The following is a 24,033-nucleotide window of genomic DNA, read 5'->3' as shown; positions in this document are numbered from 1 at the left end:
GCTTTAACCATGGGAATCTGGTTCGTGGCAGTTGTTTGAGAAAGAACTCTGCTGGTGTTCTACCAATAGCTGTATGAGGAGTATTACGATAAGTAATTAAAAAATGTACTAGTTTGTGCTCCAATGACAACTTACGTCTCTTTGGATTTGGATCCAACATTTGCTTGATGTGGGCACGTTTTACAATTTGTACTGTACGCTCTACTGCAACATTTGAAGCAGGGTGGTATGGTGAAACTTTGGTATGTTTCATACCGTTTCTGCTCCTGAACTGTGCAAATTCTTTTGAACAAATTTGCGGCCCTTTATCAGACATAATTTCTTTTGGGAGATCATATGAAGAAAACAATATTTGCAAAATGTCTAATGTTTTACTTGTTATTTTCAGAAACACCTCTACCCATTTCGAATGATTATCAATCACGATGAAAAATTGTTGTCCTTCTGACTCAGCAAAATCTACATCTAACCTTTGCCACACCCTGGGAGGCCACTTCCATGGCTGTAATGATACTGATGGTGGTTTCTTGCTTACCGATTGATATGTTGTACACTGACTAACAATGTAGTCTATGGGTCCGAAATTTGTGGGCTTACCGCCGGCTGCTGCCGATTGTTTTCAACGGACTCCCCTCGGTGACAGATTCCTCCATTTCTGCAGCTGGCGGGAGGAGGGTACTGCCGGGAACCGCCCGCTGACAGCCGCTGGCGGCCAAGTCGCGTAAGTGTCCTCCTGCCCGCCGAGCTGGCAGATTCCTCCGGGCGGGAGTCGGCAGGTGTCGTCGGGAGCAGGGGAAAGGACCACTGCATGGAAGCAGGTTTAACTCCAACGGTAAGTAAGAAGACCTGCAGAAAAAGGTTAGTGGACATCTTAATTTTTTTTTACAGTGATTTATCTGTATGGTGTCCCCTGAAGGTGTTCCAGGGTTTTTAAAACATTTTTTTTAAGATTGTTATTTCCCACCTCCCTGGGCCCAACTCAATCCTTGGAGGGACTTTGGCGAGGATTGCATTTGCCATCGAGAATGGGAGCTCTGGCCCACTGCTGCCCAGATTGAAGGCGTAAGCCGTTATTTTGCCGTTGGGCAGTACTGCCATCACGTTCAGAGGAATCTTCCTGGCAAAGTACCGTCCAGTCTCTCGGCGGCTATCAGCGGTGCTTTGGGCAGCACTTGGGCAGGCCTTGACTTTGATAAAGTTCGGGCCCTATATCTTTATCTAAACCTGGCACTATAAGTAACTGCGTGAAAAACTCTTGGGCAAGCACATTCTCAGGTGCTGGTCATGAAGATCTCCTAACAATTTGGACCTGAACCTATTTGGGATGACAACTCTTGCACCCCACAGGATACAATCATTATTCACTGAGAATTCATTCCTATGAATGAAGTATGGATGAATATCTTTCTCTGATACCTGATTTGGCCAGCCATTTACTATGTAATCATACATCTTTGACATAACTGGTCTCATTTAGTTGCTCTACCAATCTCTTCAGCTGTGACTGGCAGCTCATCAATGTATGAAAAATAGAACACTTCTTCCCTATTGGGTCTAACTTATGATGGGGATGGCAACCTGGACATAGCATCAGCATTGTCATCTGACTTAGGTACAACAACAATGGGTTTAGCCCAATTACTCTGTTCCACCTTAGAGTAATGTTCTCAGTTTCAAGTCTTTTGAGTTCTTGCTCAGCTTTCTCCTTGAGTGTGTATGGTATGGTACGTGGCTTGCAGTAAACTGGTCTTGCATCCTTCTGCAATCTTACACTCGCCTTGAAGCCTTGGATCGGACTGCCTGTATCGCGGAACACCTTCGGATACTGCTTGATGACGTCATCTTTCGATGCAAACTTTGTTTACATGTGAAAAGTCTCATTCCAATCCAGCTTCAGTGATCCCAAACAATTTCTACCTATCAAGGCAGGCTTCTCTCCTGCCATTACAATGAGAGGCAAGCTCTGAAACTGATCCTAATATTTCACTGATACATCCTGATACATCCTACATCAGAAATTTGCTCTCCTGAGTAGTCTCACAGCTCTATCTTCGATTTCTCCACTGGAAAATCACGCAACTTGTCGAGATATAACAATTCCAGTACTACGCTCACAGATGCACCAGTGTTGATTTTCATAAATATCCTGGTTCCTGCAACGTGTACTTGGATGACAATTCTTTGCAAATTGCTGTTAGATACCCTTGTGCTCCTGATGACCTGTATTTCCAGAACCTCCTCATCCTCTTGTTTCCATTCAATGCTATGTAGTGTCTGGCGATTTCTACTTCTAGCATTGAAATTCGGTTTACTTTTCAGTTGGCATGCCTTCGCAAGATGCCCAGTTTTCTTACAGAAGAAACACTCTGCCATCACATATGGACAGCTTTGAGCAATGTGTTGTCCCAAGCACTGATAGCATGACTTCAATGTAATGTTAGGTGGGCCAATTGCTGAAGCATTGGAGCCCAACTGCCTTTTACTTTTAACCTGCAGGCAATTCACCTGATGAATGGAAATGGCATGAAATTCTCGGGAGTATTGGTTGGCCATATCCATTGACATAGCTATCTGACAAGCTAAATCAAAAGTCAAGTTAGGGATTGTCAACAACTTTCTTCTGATTGTTTCATTTTTCATCCCACAAACAAAGCAGTCACGCAATGCTCGGTCCTGAAAGTTTCCGAAATTACACTGAATGGATAGCTTTTTTAAATCTACAATGTACTCATTGATACCCTCGTCAATGAATTGATCTCGTATTCCAACATGATAACTTTCAGCAATTTCCAGGGGATCAGGCCTGTAGTGCTGTCTCCATCAGAGATGTGTTCTTTGGCTTGATGGGAACAAGCACATTTTTCAGGGTTTCATACACCTCAGGGCCTCCTTTCTAAAACCACCCGGTTATCGTTTTCATCGCTGTGGACTTCGACGATATTATTCGCAGTGAAAAACATGTTTAGCCACTCCACATATGCGCCAAAAGTCTTTCAGTCATGATGGAACTCACACAAGCACCCTATTATTCCCATAGGCGCGACCATCTGGACTCTGCCAATGTCAACAGTTCAGCCAAGTGTGCTTGTAATTTACCTTGGATTTTTTAGCTGTTCTGCAAAACAAAGAACCTCTCAAAATCTCTCTGTCGATTGGCTGGATCATCCGCCAACAAACATTTCAGCTAGGGAATCCGATTATTCTATCCTCATCGCCAATGTGATATATTCTACTCACATTCTACAAGTTGGCTCTTAACACAGAAACCTGTCATCATGTGACTTTGCCACAGGATCCTTTTATTGTATTTACATCAGTATTTACATTATGTGAGTGATCGTAGCATGATTGAATTTCAAATTCAGATGGAGGGTGAGAAAGTTGGATCTCTAACCAGTGTACTAACCTTAAGTAAAGGAGACTATGAAGGTATGAGGGCAGCGTTGGCTAAAGTGGACTGGGAAAATAGATTAAAGTGTAGGACGATTGATGAATAGTGATGTACATTTAAGGAGATATTTCACAATTCTCAAGAAAAATATATTCCAGTGAGGAGGAAAGGGTGTAAGAGAAAAGATAGCCATCCGTGGCTAACTAAAGAAATAAAGGATGGTATCCAATTAAAAACAAGGGCATACAAAGTGGCCAAATCTAGTGGGAGGACAGAAGATTGGGAAGCTTTTAAAAACCAGCAAAGAATGACTAAAAAAATGATTAAGAAAGGGAAGCTAAACTATGAAAGTAAATGAGCACGAAATATAAAAACAGATAGCAAGAGTTTCTACAGACATATAAAAAGGAAAAGAGTGGCTAAAGTAAATGTTGGTCCCTTAGAGGATGAGACTGGGGAATTAGGAATGGGGAAAATGGAGATGGCAGAAACACTGAACAAATATTTTGTATCAGTCTTTACGGTAGAGGAAACTAACAATATTCCAACAGTGAAGAGTCAAGGGGAGGAACTTAACACAATCACAATCACTAAGGAAGTGGTACTCAGTAAGATCATGGGACTAAAGGCAAATAAATCCCCTGGACCTGATGGCTTGCATCCTTGGGTCTTAAGAGAAGTAGCAGCAGGGATTGTGGATGCATTGGTTGTAATTTACCAAAATTCCCTGGATTCTGGGGAGGTCCCAGCAGATTGGAAAACTGCAAATGTAACGCCCCTATTTAAAAAAGGAGGCAGACAAAAAGCAGGAAACTATAGATCAGTTAGCCTAATATCTGTGGTTGGGAAGATGTTGGAGTCCATTATTAAAGAAGCAGTAGCAGGACATTTGGAAAAGCAAAATTTGGTCAAGCAGAGTCAGCATGGATTTATGAAGGGGAAGTCATGTTTGACAAATTTGCTGGAATTCTTTGACGGTGTAACGAACGGGGTGGATAAAGGAAAACCAGTGGATGTGGTGTATTTGGACTTCTAGAAGGCATTTGACAAGGTGCCACATAAAAGGTTACTGCACAAGATAAAATTTCACGAGGTAGGGAATGACATATTAGCATGGGTAGAGGATCGGCTAACTAACAGAAAACAGAGAGTCGGGATAAATGGTTCATTCTTTGGTTGGCAACCAGTAACAGGTATCAGTGCTAGGACACCAACTATTTACAATCTGTATTAATGACTTGGAAGAAGGGACTGAGTGTAACGTAGCCAAGTTTGCTAACAATACAAAGATGGGAGGTAAAGCAATATGTCCGGAGGACACAAAAAATCTGCAAAAGGACATAGACAGGCTAAGTGAGTGGGAAAAAATTTGGCAGAGGAGTATAATGTTGGAAGGTGTGAGGTCATGCACTTTGGCAGAAAAAAATCAAAGAGCAAGTTATTATTTAAATAGAGAAAGATTGCAAAGTGCTGCAGCACAGCAGGACCTGGGGGTACTTGTGCATGAAACACAGAAGGATAGAATGCAGGAACAGCAAGTGATCAAGAAGGCCAATGGAATCTTGGCCTTTATTGCAAAGGGGATGGTGTATAAAAGCAGGGAAGTCTTGCTACAGCTATCCAGGGTATTGGTGAGGCCACACCTGGAATACTGCATGCAGTTTTGGTTTCCATATTTACGAAAGGATATACTTGCTTTGGAGGCAGTTCAGAGAAGGTTCACTCGGTTGATTCCGGCGATGAGGGGGTTGACTTATGAGGAAAGGTTGAGTGGGTTGGGCCTCTACCCATTGGAATTCAGAAAAATGAGAGGTGATCTTATCAAAACGTATAAGATTATGAGAGGGCTTGACAAGGTGGATGCAGAGAGGATGTTTCCAGTGATAGGGGAGATGAGAACTAGAGGGCATAATCTTAGAATACGGGGTCGCCCATTTAAAACAGAGATGAGGAGAAATTTATTCTCTCAGAGGGTTGTAAATCTGGAATTCGCTGCATGAGACTCCCAAAGCAAGCGCTCTACTCAAAAGTCGTCCACGGCAAACAAGCCAGAGGTGGGCAGCGGAAACATTACAAGGACACCCTCAAAGCTTCCCTGATAAAGTGCGACATCCCTACTGATACCTGGGAGTCCCTGGCCAAAGACAGCCTTAAGTGGAGGAAATGCATCCGGGAGGGTGTTGAGTTCCTCGAGTCTCGACGCCGAGAGCATGCAGAAACCAGGCTCAGGCAGCGGAAGGAGTGTGCGGCAAACCAGACTCCCTGCCCACCCTTTCCTTCAACCAGTGTCTGTCCCACCTGTGACAGAGACTGTGGTTCTCGTATTGGATTGTACAGGCACCTAAGAACTCATGCTAAGAGTGGAAGCAAGACTTCCTCGATTCCGAGGAACTGCCTATGATTATGGGAAGCTGGGACATTGAATAAATTTAAGACAGAAATAGACAATTTCTTAAACGATAAGGGAATAAGGGGTTATGGGGAGCAGGCAGAGAAGTGGACCTGAGTTCATGATCGGATCAGCCATGATTGTATTAAATGGCGGAGCAGGCTCAAGGGGCCGTATGGCCTATTCCTGCTCCTATTTCTTATGTTCTTATGTTCTTATTATGAAGTCCATTCTGTGGGAATACAGAGCCTTTGTGACGTGGCGAATGCATCAATATGAAGCGTATTGAGAGATGCTGCATGTGTCCTCTGCTGCAGCCTGGAAGGAGCCAGAGGCATAGAAGGCCAGCGCCAGAGTGACCTTCACTGCGACGGGCAGCGCAGTCCTGGTGGCACTATAAGACTGTAGATCCGCCTGTAAGAGATGGCATATCTCTGTCAGCACTTCCTTTAGGAAGCACAGCTTCTCACACACTACCCCTCAGTGAGCTGGAGGTATGAGTGTTGGTGCCTGTGAACCTGTGGAGGTTAAGCTCACCTCCCCAGATGTCTTCGACCTCTCCTCATCTGTGGGCCGACATGGCCAAGAGCCCTTCTTCTATCCTAACGTCGCCTAGCAATAGCATGGAGCATGATATACTGGCGAAGTAGTGATGCCCCCATTAAATTATTTCACTGAAGTTGTAATAACCATGTAATTGCAGATAAACCTACCGCTTTAAAGTCTGAGCTTGCAGCGTGCTTTGTGTAAACGTTGCAGTTAATAATTTAGGATCCTCCTCCCTCAATTTAAAGATGCGGCAAATACCGCCTACTCGACCGTGGGACTGCCTGGTTTTTCAGCCGTCACTTGGGGGCGGACGTTTAATGTGGCGTTAGCACCTAATGATGTCATGATCTCATTGAAACGACAGGGGGCTGCCAGTAAGTTTTTGTGCCACTGCAAACTATGAGCCAAATTTGCTGGCCGGGTGGTAAAAATTGGTCGCCCTTCGTTACGCCTTCAGACCCCCTTTACCGCCCCTCCGGCACAAGCGAGCTGAAAATTCAGCCTATGGTGTTTGCATTCCTTGCTTCCTTCCTGTCCCCCTCCCCTGAATTTAACCGCACTCTTGTGCCTTTATGGTTTCAGATGAGGAGCCAGCACAGCAGCAGCGGCCTGTCCTTCAGCCTCCCAGTGAAAGCGACGAGGGAGACGAGAACAAAGGACAGGAGACCCAGCTCAGATGCAGTCACCTCAGCAAGCTGCTGCCATTTCTGGGGAGACGACATCGGTGGGCTTTGAGGGTGATGCTCCGCGACCCAGCGGCATGCAGCAACACCACTGGGCAAGGGAAGCTCGAGGGCCTGCTCCCTGGAGGGTGAGTTCACACCAGAGTTCTGCTCAGCAGGACTCAGATGAGGACCTCAATGTGGAGGCTGTGGCCAGATGGTCAGCAGGCATGCACAGCGAGCTTATGGGTACTATGGCAAGAGTGCCCGAGAGCATGGGCGCATATGCTAGGAGTTTGGAGGCGTTCGATTCCAGCTTTGCGCATATCTCCCAGCATACCTTCGAGCCCATCCTTGGCAGCTCCCAAAGGATGGTAGACTCACAGAGAGACCGTGGGGACCCGGACCTCATGCCATGTGACATGGGTGAAGGGGCAGCAGCTATTTCAGCACAGGCCAAAGCAACGCAATGGCTTACTGCTGTAATATAGTCAGTGGGTGATGGCATCCAATCTCAGTCTGCTCTCATGCAGACTCGGATTGATGCCATGCAAGCACTGACTGCTGCCATCGTTTCTGGGTTCCCCGCAGTCCAATGGCGATCTCATGGTGCTGCAGATCGGCTATCTGTTCAGCAGCAGATTGCTCTGGGAGCTGAGGCACTGCCCCAGGGGAATGGTAGTGTGTCGGTTGAAATGGAAGGTGCTGTCCTCTCTCAGGATGACAACATTCCTGCTCCCACCACTGCCACTTTGCCATTGCACACCAGCCATCTGAGACTGGTGCTGCCAAACCTGAGGTGGTGCAGTCTGCACTTGGGCCTTCCAGGCCCAGACCTGGTTGAGGGCGTCCTGCAAGGCCAACGGCAGTCTCTGAGTTGCAGAGTGAGCAGCCTGCTATCAGCCTTGCTGCAGGCACTGGGGCCCCATTAAGTAGGAGCAGTAGGGCAAGGAGAGGGGAGAAGGGACCGGGAGGGAAATATGGCAAAAAAGGGAAGTAACCCACTTTTGTTCAGATGGCCAGATAATTACTTTGTAAATATATTCTTGATGCTGGTTGTGAGTTATTATTTTTGAGTAGCAATCGGTTGTTTGGACAACTTGTTGTTGTTGTTGTTGGTTGTGAGTACTTATGGGTGATGTTGGGGGTTGTAATAATTGGGTCATTTTAAAGTTCATATTTGTCCTATTTTTCATTTGCCATGTGCAGGGTAATATGCTCTGCGCTGTGCACATCGCCCTTTGTTGGCGCAGCCAATCGCCATGTGATATGTGCTTTCGTGGAAACGCTGCATAATGAGGCACTGACGCACCACCCTTACGGAAGCAACATAGGCACACTCACTCCTCCGTTGCTGCCGCTCCTCCTCCTCCTGAGGTGGATCTGCGTTCTCTGATAGCAATGGCTGGGCCCTCTCAATGTCCAGGTTGTGCAGCATGCAGCACACAACAATGAAAAGGGAGACTCGATCAGAGGAGTACTGCAGAACTCCACCAGAGCAGTCAAAGCATCGGAACCGTTTTTTGAGCATCCCACGATGAGGTTCCTGGTGGCGGCATAGCTCTCATTATATACTTGCTCAACGCGAGTGTTGGGGATGTGGAGGGGTGTCATCAACCAGGTGGCGAGTGCATAACCCTTCTCCCGGAGCAGCCATCTGCGAGCTCCATGTGGTGGTTGGAAGGGTCCTGGGACAGTGGTCTGTCTCAGGATGAATGAATTGTGGGTTCTACCAGAGTAGTGGGCATTGACGGTGAGGATAAGCTGCATATGGTCGCACACCAACTGAACATTCAGAGTGGTAGCCGTTGCTGTTATGGAACACATCTGCGTTGTGATGAGGTACCCGCAAATCCATGTGGGTGCAGTCAGTGGCGCCCTGAACCGTGGGGAAGCCCGCTATCCTTGCAAATCCATATGTGCATTCCTACTGCTTCTCCCTGGACATGCTCCATGAGATGTAATCCCTTCTCCTACTGTACATTGCGTCTGTTACATCCCAGATACAGCAATGGACTGCCAACTGTAAAATGTTTACTATATCCCCGGCTGCAGCCTGGAAGGAGCCACCAGCATAGAAATTGCTACTGTGACCTGCACTGCCATTGACAGCAAAGTGATCCTCCTGATATGAGGCTCGAGGTCTTGATGCAGCAGGTGGCACAGCTCTGTGACCTCCTTGCTGAAGTGTAGCCTTCTGAGGCACTGCTCTTCTGACAGGTGAACTGCGCCTGGAAAACCCTGAGAGGATAAGGCCACCTGTTGCGATGTCTGTGGGCCCTCCCCCTGCTTCTGGGCCCATTTGACATGATCTGTCTTTGGAGTCGCCGCCTTAAAGTAGATGCCGGATGCCAAGGTTCATTGCCCGGACAGCCCCCATGACTGAGTGAAAGCAGCAGGTCCAAAAGGTGAGAGAAATGCTAACACCAGAAACAAAGCAACTATGTTCACAATCTGAAAGCATTCAAAATGATCTCTGGGAAGGTAGCAATCAAGCTGACCTCCCAATGATCCGGTTGCTCATTGCCTTACCCGTAGCGCCAATACCATTTGTGAGCGCTCGGTTTTGTTGGCATGATTAGCACCAAGCGGTAAATGCAGTGAAAACAATCAATATTGTGATCGGGGTGCTAGCGAGGCATTGCACACTCATTGACGTCAGGGCCTCATTGGCGCAGCATTCCCTGGCGCTAAGTATTAGCGCCACCACTAAAACACTATATTGAAGATGGCGAGTGGCGCAAATATCGCTGCGCCCGGGCGACAAGCATTTAGCGCCCCAGTAACGCCCTTTACCAGTGCTAACAAGTGGCGCTAATCTATTCAATTTCTCGCCCTTGATTTCTACCTAATCTTCCTCTGTTTACCTCAGTACTGTAAAGGGGCATCGCCTCCAATTTGCCTTTGCACCCTTTGATGAATGCTCCCAACCAAACTGAAAACCTATTTTTCTCTTTCACATGCTGATTGGTCTACTGCTTATTTATAGCATTTTCTATTTGATTCCAAGATTTGCAGGTTTTCAACATTATAAACACAATTGAGTTACTTCAATTTACTGTAGCCCCTCTGATATAATTACAGCACCTCCAGTATTACAGTCCCTCTAGGATTACAGTACCTTCAGAATTACAGTCACTCCAGTATAAATACGTCTCCTCCTGTATAATTACAGCCACCTCAGTATTACAGACCCTCCAGCATAATTAGTATTTCCAGTATAATTACAGCCCCTTCAGTATTACAGGCCCTCCAGTATTTCAGCCCCTCCAGGATAATTACAGCCTCTCCAGCATAATTACAGCCTTTCCAGTATTATTACAGCCCCTTCAATATTACAGACCCTACAATATAATTACAGTCCCTCCAATCTTATGGCACCTCAAGTATTACAGCCCTTCCAGTATAATTACACCAACTCCAGTATTACAGCTCCTCCAGTAAAATTACAGCCCATTCCATATTATAGCACCGCCAATATAATTATAGCCCTTCCATTATTACAGCCCCTCCAGTATAATTACAGTCCCTTCCGTTTTACAGCCCCTCCAATATTGCAGCCTCTCCGGCATTACTGACCCTGCAGTATAATTACAGCCACTCCATTATTACAGCATGTCCCCGCCCCTCTAGTGTGCTCAACGCTGCACGACCGCCCCTATTATGAGCAACTTCTGGTCCACCTGAAAAGAAAGCCAAAGAGCGGAATTTCACTCAAGAGGCCACCTCAACCACCGCGGCATTAAAAACACTAGAAACAAGTGCCCTGCACACCGTTTCCAGCGGTGGGCATTTTCGGCCTCCAGCTCTTTTATCCATGTTTTTACCAAGGTTGTAATGAGGTCTGGAGCCAAGTGGTCCTGGCGGCACCCAAACAGGGCATCGGTGAGCAGGTTATTAGTGAGTAAGTGCCGCTTGACCGCACTGTCAACGACATCTTCCATCACTTTGCTGATGATTGAGAATAGACTGATATGGTGGTAATTGGTCGCATTGGATTTGTCCTGTTTTTTATGGCCAGGACATACCTGGGCAGTTTTTCACATTGTCGGGTAGATGCCAGTGTTGTAGCTGTACTGGAACAGCTTGGCTAGAGGCACAGCTTGTTCTGGCGAACAAGTCTTCAGCACGACAGCTGGGATGTTGTCGGGGCCCATAGCCTTTGCTGTATCCACTGAGCTCAGCTCTTTTCTTGATTTTACGTGGAATGAATCGAATTGGCTGAAGACTGGCTTCTGTGATGGTGGGGTCCTCAGGAGGAGGCCAATATGGATCATCCACTCGGCACTTCTGGCTGAAGATGAGTGCAAACGCTTTAGTCTTGTCTTTTGCACTCACGTGCTGGGCTCCGCCATCATTAAGGATAGGGATGTTCATGGATCCGCCTCCTCCCGTTAGTTGTTTAATGGTCCACCACCATTCACGACTGGATGAGGCAGGATTGCAGAGCTTTAATCTGATCCGCTGATTGTGGGATCGTTTAGCCCTGTCTATGGCATGTTATTTCCGCTTTTTAGGATGCATGTGTTGCAGCTTCCTCAGATTGGTACCTCATTTTAAGTAATGCCTGTATTGTTTCTGACATGCTCTTCTACACTCCTTATTGAAACAGGCTTGGTCCCCAACTTGATAGTAATGGTAGAGTGAGGGATATGCTGGGCCATGAGGTTACAGATTGTGGTGGAATATAATTCTGTTGCTGCTGATGGCCCACAGAGTCTCATGGATGCCCAGTTTTGAGCTGTTAGATCTGTTCAGAATCTATCCTATTTAGCACAGTGGTAGTGCCACACAATACAAATGGAGGGTATGCTCAGTGTGAAGATGGGACTTCGTCTCTATAATGTGCAGTGGTCACTGCTACCAATGCTGTCATGGACAGATGCATCTGCAACAGATAGATTGGTGAGAATAAAATCAAGTAGGTTTTTCCCTCGTGTTGGTTCTCTCACCACCGGTCGCAAGCCCAGTCTGGCCGCTATGTCCTGCAGGATTCAGCCAGCTCAGTCAGTAAAAAGAAAGACTTGGATTTTATAACGCCTTTCACAACCACCTGACGTCTCAAAGTGCTTTACAGCCAATGAAGTACTTTTGGAGTGTCGTCACTGTTGTAATGTGGGAAATGTGGCAGTCAATTTGCACACAAGCAAGCTCTCACATACAGCAATGTGACAGTGACCAGATAATCTGTATTTTTTGTTCTGTTGATTGAGGGATAAATCTTGGCCAGGACATCGGGGATAACTCCCCTGCTCGTCTTCAAAATAGTGCCATGGGATCTTTTACGTCCACTTGAGAGAGCAGATGGGGCCTTGGTTTAACGTCTCATCCAAAAGACGGCATCTCCAACAGTGCAGTGTTCCCTCAACACTGCACTAGAGTGTCAGCCTAGATTTTGTTGTGCTCAAGTCCCTGGAGTGGGACTTGAACGCATAACCTTCTGACTCAGAGGCGTGAGTGCTATCCACTGAGCCACAGCTGACAGAGTAGTGGTGCTACCGAGTCACTTTTAGTGATGGACCTTAAAGTCCTCCACCCAGAGTGCATTCTGTGCCCTTGTTACCTTCAGTGCTTCTTCCAAAAGGTGTTCAACATGGAGGAGTACTGATTCATCAGCTGAGGGAGGGCGGTTGGTGGTAATCAGCAGGAGGATTCCTTGCTCATGCTTTACCTGAAGCCATGAGACTTCATAGGCTTTGGAGTCAATGTTGAGGACTCCCAGGGCTATTCCCTCCCGACAGTATACCACTGTGCTGCCGCCCATGGTGGGTCTGACCTGCCGTGGGACAGGACATACCAAGGGATGGTGATGGAGGAGTCTGGGACATTGGCGGAAAGGTATGATTCTGTGAGTATGACTGTGTCAGGCAGTTGCTTGACTCATCTGTGGGAGAGCTCTCCCAATTTTGTCACACATCCCCAGATGTTGGTGAGGAGGACTTTGCAGGGTCGACTGGGCTGGGTGTGTAGTTTTTGTGTCCGTAGCTCGTGCCAAGGTTGATGCCAAGTGGTCCGTCCAGTTTTCTTATTATTGTTTATCATAGCAGTTTTTTTTACAACTTACTAGGCTATTTCAGAGGGCAGTTATAAGTCAACTACATTGCTTTAGGTCTGGAGTCACATATAGGCCAGACCAGGTAAGGATGGTAGATTTCCTTCCCTAAAGAACATTATAGGACCAGATGGAGTTTTACGACAATCCGATAGTTTCATGGTCACCATTACTGATACTAGCTTTTTTATTCCAGATTATTTAATTAACTGAATTTAAATTCCCGAGCTGCCGTGCTGGGATTTGAACTCACATCTCTGGATCATTAGTCCAGGCCTCTGGAGTACTAGTCCAGTAACAAACACTATGCTACCGTTCCAATAATACAGCCCCTCCAGCATAATTACAGCCCCTCCAGCATAATTACAGCCCCTCCAGCATAATTACAGCCCCACCAGTATAATTACAGCCCCACCCAGTATAATTACAGCCCCACCCAGTATAATTACAGCCCCACCAGTATAATTACAGCCCCTCCTATATAATTACAGCCCCTCCAGCATAATTACAGCCCTTCAAGCATAATTGCAGCCCCTCCAGTATAATTATAGCCCCTCCAGTATAATTACAGCCCCTCCAGCATAATTACAGCCCCTCCTATATAATTACAGCCCCTCAAGCATAATTACAGCCCCACCAGCATAATTACAGTCCCTCCAGCATAATTACAGCCCCTCCTATATAATTACAGCCCCTCCAGCATAATTACAGCCCTTCAAGCATAATTGCAGCCCCTCCAGTATAATTATAGCCCCTCCAGTATAATTACAGCCCCTCCAGTATAATTACAGCCCCTCCAGTTTTTCAACCCCTCCAGTATAATTACAGCCCCTCCAGTATTTCAGCCCCTCCAGCATAATTACAGCCCCTCCAGTATAATTACAGCCCCTCCATAAACATATTCGCAGAATTATCCCAGAATAAATACAACCCAGAGTGACACCAATAGAAACACAATTGCAGAGTGCTACAGAATAAGCACAACCCTGGAGTGACCCCCAAGAAAACAGTTGCAGAGTGACCATAATATAAAAACAGTCTGAGTTACTCCAGTATAAACACAGCTTTGAGGCGACCCAAGTGTGAAGGTAGCCCCAGAGGGATTCTACAGTTCACTGTAAATTTTCAATTCTTGTTTGACAGACTTACTAGAAATTCTGAATCAAAAAATCTTTTTAGTACACTGTAAAATCTAGTTATCGTAGTCAGTTAATTTAAATCTTTCTGAAGAAATACATCTTTGGTTCTCAAAGAGTTAAGTTCTCTGCCAGAATTAGATTTGTTGTTTACACCCTCTTGTACCTGATGTTTTGCGGAAGGCCGTGGTATAAAGTGATACTTTTTCTTTACTCTTTGGATTCTCACAGGATTCTGAGCTTTAGTGATCAATGAACATGGTGAGCAGTGTGTGCAGGTCTGGAGGCTGGGAATGCTGTCTGTGCTCTGAGCAGCAGCAGGGAATTGCAATGAAACAGCAGACACTGGCAGTAATTCCCTCTGTACAGCAGAAAGCAGAGTTTAGCATGGCTTCAGGGAGCACAAATATGAGAAGAAAGAGAAAGATGATAAATTTATATTATCACTGCTGATCCCTTTGATCTTTGAGCCTATGGGAGGCTGGGTGAGGAGGTGCGGCAGGCTCAGGAGAGCCGCTGGGAGTCAGACATCTGGCCACAGAGTGCTGATTGGGCGAACAAATCTCCAAGGGGTTTGTAGAATAGCCAGAAGGTAATGCCTGTGAAGGAGTCCCTCATCAACAAATCCCTGCACTGTCATCTGAGAGCAGATAAAACTCACCAGTGTGAAGGAAGGCCCCACTGCAAGGGACTGCACCAGGCTTAATTATATACACAGAAGGTCCATTAGCACTAGAGCATCTGTAAACTACAGGGCATCAAACACAGGCTTACAAAGATGACAGGTAGGAATACAGAGCGATCTATGTAAGACTGCAGGAAGAAAACATGCCCGTCCCCTAGATAAACCTGAAACATTTCTATTCCATCAGTAATTGCACTGCATTAACACTTGTGTGAAAATCCAAACTTGAATCTACGAAGCACCAACTAGTGGTTAACAGCAGTTTTCTCCAGAATTCGCTGAAGATTTCACCCAGAGTTGGGTATCTGCATAAAATAAACCTTGAATGAACACTGGGGTAATAAGGGAGAAACATTCAATGCATTTGCCTGAAATTCCTTTGCCTTCTATTTTAGCAGAGGTGTGCACTTGTTCAAAATAAAAAGCTCAATGCCTCCATCAAAATAGCAGTCAAAAGAATTTCAAACAAATTAAGCATTTGAATACGAGATTCCCACAGCATAACTTCAAGGCTTTCATGTAAAGGCTGGAATGAAAACATTCCCGAAATTCTTTTGCTTGTGGATAAATGACAAGGCCCTCTCATGACAGTGCTCATGAGTTGTTGGTCTTTCACATTTGGAAAATAGGAGCAGTAGTAGGCCATTCGGCCCTTTGTGCACCACCATTCAACATAGTCATGGCTGATCCTCTATCTCAACACCGTATTCTCGCTTTCTCCCCATACCCCTTGATGCCTTTTGTGTATAGAAATCTATCTATCTCCCTCTTAAATATATTCAATGACTTGGCCTCCACAGCCTTCTGTGGTAGAGAATTCCACAGGTTCACCACCCTCTGAGTGAAGACATTCTTCCTCATCTTGGTCCTAAATTTCCTACCCCATATCCTGAGCATGTGACCCCTTGTTCTCGACTTCCCAGCCAGGGGAATATCCTCTCCACATTCAGTCTGTCCAACCCCATCAGAATTTTATATGTTTAATGAGATCCCTTTCATTCTTATAAATTCTAGTGAATACAGGCCGAGTCAACCCAATCTCTCCTCATACGATAGTCCTGCCATCCCAGGAATCTGGTGAACCTTCACTGTGCTCTCTCTATGGCAAGTATATCCTTTCTTAGATAAGGAGACCAAAACTACACACAATACTTCAGGCGTGGTCTCACCAAGGCCCTGTGTAACTGTAGTAAGACATCCTTGCCCCTGTACTCAAATCCTCTTGCAATGAAGGCCAACATACCATTTGCCTTCCTAACTACTTGCTGCACCTGTATGTTTGCTTTCAATGACTGGTGTACAAGGACACTCAGGTCCCTTTGTCCATCAACACTTCCCAAGCTATCACCATTTAAATAATGTTTTGTCTTTATGTTTTTCCTACCAAAGTGGATAACTTCACATTTATCCACATTATACTGCATCTGCCATGTGTTTGCCCACTCACTCAACCTATCTATACCTCACAACTCACAATCCCACCTAGTTTTGTGTCATCAGCAAACTTGGAAATATTACATTTAGTTCCCTCATCCAAATTATTTATATATATATATATATATTGTGAATAGCTGGGGCCCAAGCACTGATCCCTGTGGTACACCACTAGTCACTGCCCGCCACCCCGAAAAAGACCCGTTTATTTCTACTTTCTGTTTCCTGTCAGTTAACCAATTTTCAATCCATGCCAGTATATTACCCCCAATCCAATGTGCTTTAATTTTGCACATGAACCTCTTATGTGGGACTTTATCAAAGGCCTTCTGAAAATGCAAATACACTATATTCACTGGTTCTCCCTTATCTATTCTATCAGTTCCATCCTCAAAAAACTCCAGTAGGTTTGTCAAGCACGATTTTCCTTTCATAAATCCATATTGACTTTGTCTAATCCCGTTGATATTTTCTAAGTGTCCCGTTATCACATCCTTTATAATAGACTCTAGCATTTTCCCTACTACTGATGTTAGACTAACCGGTCTGTAGTTCCCTCTTTTCTCTCTCCCTCCCTTCTTAAACAGTGGGGGTTACATTTGCCACCCTCAAATCTGCAGGAACTGTTCCATAATCTATAGAATTTTGAAAGATGACAACCAGTGCATCCACTATTTCCATGGCTACCTCTTTTAGTACTCTGGGATGCAGATTATCAGGCCCTGGGGATTTATCGGCCTTCAGTCCCATTAGTTTCTCCAGCACTATTTTCTTACTAATAATCATTTCCTTTAATTCCTCTTGCTCACTAAACCTTTGGTTCCCTAGCATTTCTGGGATGTTATTTGTGTCCTCTTCTGTGAAAACAGAACCGAAGTATTTATTTAATTGTTCTGCCATTTCCTAGTTCCCCATTATATATTCTCCCGCTTCTGTCTGTAAAGGACCTATATTTGTCTTCACTAATCTTTTTCTTTTTACATACTTGTAGAAACTTTTGCAGTCGATTTTTATGTTCCTTGCAAGTTTACTCTCATACTCTATTTTTCCCCTCTTAATCAATCTCTTGGTCCGTTTTTGCTGAATTCTAAACTGCTCCCAATCCTCAGGCTTGCTACTTTTTCTGGCAACTTTGTATAACTCCTCTTTGGATCTAATATTATCATTAATTTGTTTTGTTAGCCTTGGTTGGGCCACTTTTCCTTTTGTGTTTTTGCGCCAGAAAGGAATGTGTAACTATTGCAATTCATGCATTCGTTCCTTAAATGTTAGCCATTGCCTATCCACCGTAATGCCTTTTAATGAATCTTCCCAATCTATCATAGCCAATTCATTCCTCATATCTTCGTAGTTTCCTTTGTTTAGATTTAGGACCCTAGTTTCGGATTGGACTACTTCACTTTCCATCTTAATAAAGAATTCAATCATGTTGTGGTCACTCTTCCTTAAAGGACTCCGCACAACAAGAGTATTAATTAACCCCTTCTCATTGCACAATACCCAATCTAGGATAGCCTGTTCCCTAGTAGGCACTTCAATGTACTGGTCTACAAAAACCATCTCGTACACACTCCAGGAATTCATCCTTCACAGTATTATTACTAATTTGGTTTGGCCAGTCTACATGTAGATTAAAGTCACCTACGGTTACTGTAGTACCCTTGTTACATGCATCTCTAATTTCCTGTTTGATGCCATCCCCTACATTACCACTACTATTTGGAGGCCGAAAGACAACTCACACCAATGTTTTCTGCCCCTTGGTGCTCCTTAGCTCCACTGAGACTGATTCTACATCTTGATTTTCTGAGTCACTGGGCTAGAGTTTCCTCGTTTTTTGCATGTTTAATGCCCACTTAACGTCCATTGTACCGCTGAAATTACATATAATGCCCAGATATCGCCCATTTAGCCACAAAATGGAAACTGTCGGGCATTTTTCGGAAACTTATTGCCAAACTTTACTTTCCCCATGTGAGTAACGCCGGGAAGAAATAATACCGCTCGCCTACTTTTTTTGGGCGGAATCATCAGAATGGGCGAAATCTGTGTCCATAATATCGCCCAACGTTACTTTGCGCACGGAATTAACGCCGAGATTCAATAATACCGCTCGCTCATATTGTTTTGTCGTAAAGAGCACATTTGGTGAAACTAACGCCCAGGAGATCGTCCACTATCACTTTCACCACCTCGCACACATATCGCCCACAATATCGCTCGCCCAAAAAAACGCCCAGCAAAAGTGGAACTGTTCTGAACTAAAGCCAGCGATATGGCTGTCATTTTTAAAATTGCAGTTCGCTTCAGTCAAAAGGCTGCTTCAACTTCGGGGGAGTTTGCATTGACTCTGGAGTTCTTCTCAGGTGAAGTGACCAAATCAACAGACATATTTTCAGATTCTGGACTATTGGGGGTTTACTCTAGGTGTATTTTAGTGAGGAAATTATTGCTTCTGATCAATCGCTATTATACTTTCATTGCAATGGGGCCAACCAATTCTCAGCCTGCATCGATTAATACGCAGATGCTGCAGAGTGCAGATGGCTCAATGTGTGATGCACATCATTATGTCCCCAACTTAAGATGTGCAAGAATGAGGAGGAGGGCCAGACCATACACACCCCACACGTACAGGGAGAAGAAGTCTTACCTCGACGTGTCCGACCACACCTGCCTTTGGAGACTGAGCTTCCACAAGGTGGTGATCAATGAAATATGTGAGCTCATCAGGCCACATATGCAGCCTGCCATCAGGACATCAGTGTCGGTTGAGGTCAAGGTCACCGTGGCACTGACTTTCTACGCGTCCGGGTTCCTTTCAGGCCTCCGCGATCGAGATTTCCCCTCTTTCTCACCATGCCACCCATTGTTGCATTAGACAGGTCACGGACGCCCTGTACGCAAGAAGGATGGACATTATCAGCTTCCCCATGACCACAGAGGCTCAGACTGACAGGGCTGGAGCATTCTACCACATTGCTAAGTTCCCCAGGTTGCAGGGAGCTATACAGTGCACTCACATGCCACCTTCTCAGGACCCAGAGCGTTTTCGTAACAGAAAAGGATTTCACTCCCTGAAGGTTCAACTAGTTGTCGACCACAACCAGATCATCATGGCAGTGAATGCCAAATGTCTGGGCACCTTCGATGAGGCTCACATCCTGCGTGAGAGCACTGTCTCTGCCATCTTTAAGAGTCAGCCTCAAGGACAATGCTGGATGCTAGGTGATAACCGATATGGCCTAGCCAACTGGCAGATGACCACCCTGCGTGACACCCACATCGAGGCCGGTGAATTTATTTATGCCAAGGTTGTTATCCTGATCCATTACAAAATACCTGTTGGATACAGTTTGTGCTGATGCCATTCTGACAAGGACAAAGCTCATTATGCAGACACATTAGAGGGTCAATTGTCCACTTATATGTGCCTGCTCAGTTGCCAGGTGTTCAGGAGAGGTAAATGCCCGTTATGCGGAGGTCTACCCTCTTAACATCGCTGGATGATTTATAGGATTTCTCGGTGGGGGGATGGTGAGGATGAGTGGGTGGGTGGTGATTGTACTTGCAGCAGGTGTGCAAATGCAGAGTATGACCCTATAGCTACCTTCATAGGGCCCAAGTTTCCACAAGAAAAAAAACGGGCGCCCCTCCGAGCTGGGCGCCCGTTTTTCGCGCCTAAAACGGCGCCTAAAAAAAATCCTCGGTATTCTCCACCTACTTGCAGGTCCTCTGGCCCTCGGCGCAGCCAGCACGAGCTGTGGGGGGGGGGGCGGAGCCAGGTCCCGGCGCTGAAAACAGTGCCGGGACCTCTGCACATGCGCGCGACAGTCGGCACGCAAGTGCAGTAGCTCCAGGCGCCGAACTGTGTGGGAGGGGCCCGAAGCACGTAGCCCCTAGCCCTGGCTGAATGGCCTCACTGGGGCTGCGTGAATGAGGCTCCTCCCACAGCCAGCTCCTGCTCCCCCCCCCGACCCGACCCGACACTCGCTCCCCCCCCCCCCGCCCTGACCCGAGACCCGCTCCTGCCCCCGCCCCGACCCGAGACCCGACACCCGCCCCCCCCCGTCCCGACCTGACCCGACACCCGCTCCCCCCCCCCGCCCCGACCCGACCCCCGCTCCCCCCCCGACTGACCCGACCTGACCCGCCCCCCCTCTCTCTTCCCCCCCTCTCTCTTCCCCCCCCGCTCTCTCTCTCTCCCCCCCCACTCTCTCTCTCTCCCCCCCCCACTCTCTCTCCCCCCCTCCCACTCTCTCTCTCCCACCCCCCCTCCCCCCCCGCTCTCTCTCTCTCCCTCCCTCTCTCTCTCTCCCCCCCTTCTCTCCCCTCCTCTCTCTCTCCCCCCCTCTCTCCCCCCCTCTCTCCCCCTCCCTCTCCTCTCTCTCTCTCCCTCCCTCTCTCCCCTCCCTCTCTCCCCCTCTCCCCCTCCCTCCCTCCCTCTCTCTCCCTCCCTCTCTCTCTCCCTCCCTCCCTCTCTCTCTCTCTTTCCTCCCTCCCTCCCTCTCTCTCTCTCTCCCTCTCTCTCTCTCTCTCTCTCTCTCTCGCCCTCCCTCCCCCCCTCTCTCTCCCTCTCCCTCCCCCCCTCTCTCTCCCTCCCTCCCCTCTCTCTCTCTCCCTCCCCTCTCTCTCTCTCCCTCCCCTCTCTCTCTCTCTCTCTCTCTCCCTCCCTCCCTCCCTCCCCTCTCTCTCTCTCTCTCCCTCCCCTCTCTCTCTCTCCCTCCCCTCTCTCTCTCTCTCCCTCCCTCCCTTCTCTCTCTCCCTCCCTCCCCTCTCTCTCCCTCCCTCCCCTCTCTCTCTCTCCCTCCCTCCCTCCCCTCCCCTCTCTCTCTCTCCCTCCCTCCCCCCCCTCTCTCTCTCTCTCCCTCTCTCTCTCTCTCTCTCTCCCCCTCCCGCTCAGCGGCACGAACGGCTGCAGAATTCTCCCTGGCTGAAGCACTTTCACACAGGTAGGAAGATGGTTTATTTAATCTTTTCTTGGCTTATAAATGTTTATTCAGGTTGGATTTATTCGTATAATATTTGTAGAAGTATAAATAAGGATTTATTGTCGAATTTAATGAGTTCCCTTCCACCCACCCCTTCGTTCTGGACGCCTAATTTGTAACCTGCGCCTGATTTTTTAATGTGTAGAACAGGTTTTTTCAGTTCTACAAAAATCTTTACTGGCTTCATTCTACTTTAGTTTCGAGAACATTTTCACTGTGGAAACTTTCAAATCAGGCGTCAGTGGCCGGACACGCCCCCTTTTGAAGAAAAAATTCTGTTCTAAACTCGAACTGTTCTACCTGACTAGAACTGCAGAAAAAAAAATGTGGAGAATTGCGATTTCTAAAATAGTCCGTTCTCCACCAGTTGCTCCTAAAAATCAGGCGTGAATCATGTGGAAACTTGGGCCCATTGAATCATAGAAATTTACACCATGGAAGGAGGCCATTTCGGCCCATCATGTCCGCGCTGGCTGACCAAGAGCGATCCATCATAATCCTACCTTCCAGCTCTTGGTCTATAGCCCTGTAGGTTACGGCATTTTAAGTGCATATCAAAATATTTTTAAAATGTGGTCAGGGTTTCTGCCTCTACCACCCTTTCAGGCAGTGACTTCCAGACCCCCACCACCCTCTGGGTGAAAAAATGCCCCTCATATCTCCTCTAAACCTCCCCCCAATTACTTTAAATCTATGTCCCCTGGTTGTTGACCACTCTGCCAAAGGAAACAGGTCCTTCTATCCACTCTATCCAGGCCACTCATAATTTTTTACACCTCAATCAGGCCTTCCCTCAGCCTCCTCTGTTCCAAAGAAAACAGACCCAGTATCTCCAATCTTTCCTCATAGCCAAAATTCTCCAGTCCAGGCAACATTCTTGTAAATCTCCTCTGCACCCTCTCCAATGCAATCATATCTTTCCTGTAATGTGGTGACCAAAACTGCACAGAGTACTCCAGCTACAGCCTAACCAGTGTTTTATACAGTTCAAGCATAACCTCCTTGCTCTTGTATTCTATTTCTCGACTAATAAAGGCAAGTATTCCATATGCCTTCTTAACCACCTTATCTACCTGACCTGCTGCCTTTAGGGATCTGTGGAGCTGCACTCCAAGGTCCTTTTGTTCCTCTATACTTTTCAGTGTTGTACCATTTAATGTGTATTCCCTTGCCTTGTTAGACCTCCCCAAATGCATTACCTCACACTTATCCGGATTTAATTCCTCTTGCCACTGTTCCGCCCACCTGACCAGTTCATTGATATCTTCCTGCAATCCGCAGCTTTCTTCTTCATTATCAACCACACAGCCTTCTGCATCATTTTCCTTTGGTTCGGTAGGGCTGATGATCTGAGAGAGACAGGCAGCAAGGCAATAGAGGCCTTTTTTTCCACAGGTACACAGTGGATCCTCATAGCTAAGGCATTTTATGGTGTTGTTTTTGAACAGCAACCAGAAGGCACTGCAGGTGGTGGCCATTACGGTTGCTAAGACTTCGGGCTTCACAGACCTGCAGAAGTACCTGAATTCCAACTCCGATTCCAGATGCAGATCCCAACCAAGGAGTATGCCTGTGCCCAGGTAAATGACCTGGCCAGAAATACTCTTACTTGCATATAATCATTGTTAAATGAAATGTAAAAATATTTTTAAAATAATTAGAAATAAAAATGTCAGTGTGTTGCTATGTGTTTCAGCATGTCACAATGTATAGCAATACGCCACAGTGTATTAAAAAGTGTTTGTGTTTGAAGAATAGGTTTTTCATGCATAGTATATTGTCTGCCTCACTGCTCCATCTCAGTTTTACAGCACCTTTACAGGACACATCTAAATACAACCTAAAGTTCCACTCAGCAATCAAAATATCTGCAGTCCTATACATCATTCTTGTACATTTAGAGATAACCAAGGGATTGACTTTGCAAGACTCTTAAATAGTGACTCATTGCTATGAAACAGTGTACAGTGCTTTTTAAAGTTAACAATGTGTTCTGTGTTTCATGTTAATGACCTGGGCAAATATTTGAAAATTGACAATAAATAGTCTTCTGGCCATACATTGGTTGAAGGAGTCTGCTGGTTTCTGGCTGACTGGTGTTCACGGAAATGCTGAACTGGTCTGGGACAATATGTATGAATATTAAGGGGCTGCAGGAGGGGTCAAAACTAAAAAGCATGGTTTAAAAACTAGTATTAAAACACTCTACCTAAACGCACACAGCACTTGAAATAAAATAAATGAGTTGACGGCACAAATCATTACAAATGGGTATGATTTGGTGGCCATTACAGAAACGTGGTTGCAGGGTGGCCAAGACTGGGAATTAAACATACAGGGGTATCTGACAATTCGGAAGGATAGACAAGAAGGGAAAGGAGGTGGGGTAGCTCTGTTAATAAAGAATGATATCAGGGCAGTTGTGAGAGATGATATTGGCTCTAATGAACAAAATGTTGAATCATTGTGGGTGGAGATTAGAGATAGTAAGGGGAAAAAGTCACTGGTGGGCGTAGTTTATAGGCGGACAATAATCAAGGGAATAATGGAGGCATGTGAAAAAGGAACGGCAGTAATCATGGGGGATTTTAACCTACATATCGATTGGTCAAATCACATTGCATGGGGTAGGCTTGAAGAGGAATTCATAGAATGCATACGGGATTGTTTCTTAGAACAGTATGTTACAGAACCTACAAGGGAGCAAGCTATCTTAGATCTGGTCCTGTGTAATGAGACAGGAA

Source organism: Pristiophorus japonicus, chromosome 6 (genome assembly GCF_044704955.1).
Source record: "Pristiophorus japonicus isolate sPriJap1 chromosome 6, sPriJap1.hap1, whole genome shotgun sequence".
NCBI lineage: Eukaryota > Metazoa > Chordata > Chondrichthyes > Pristiophoridae > Pristiophorus > Pristiophorus japonicus.
The sequence above is the reverse complement of the archived record's forward strand: the minus strand, read 5'-3'. Positions refer to the sequence as shown.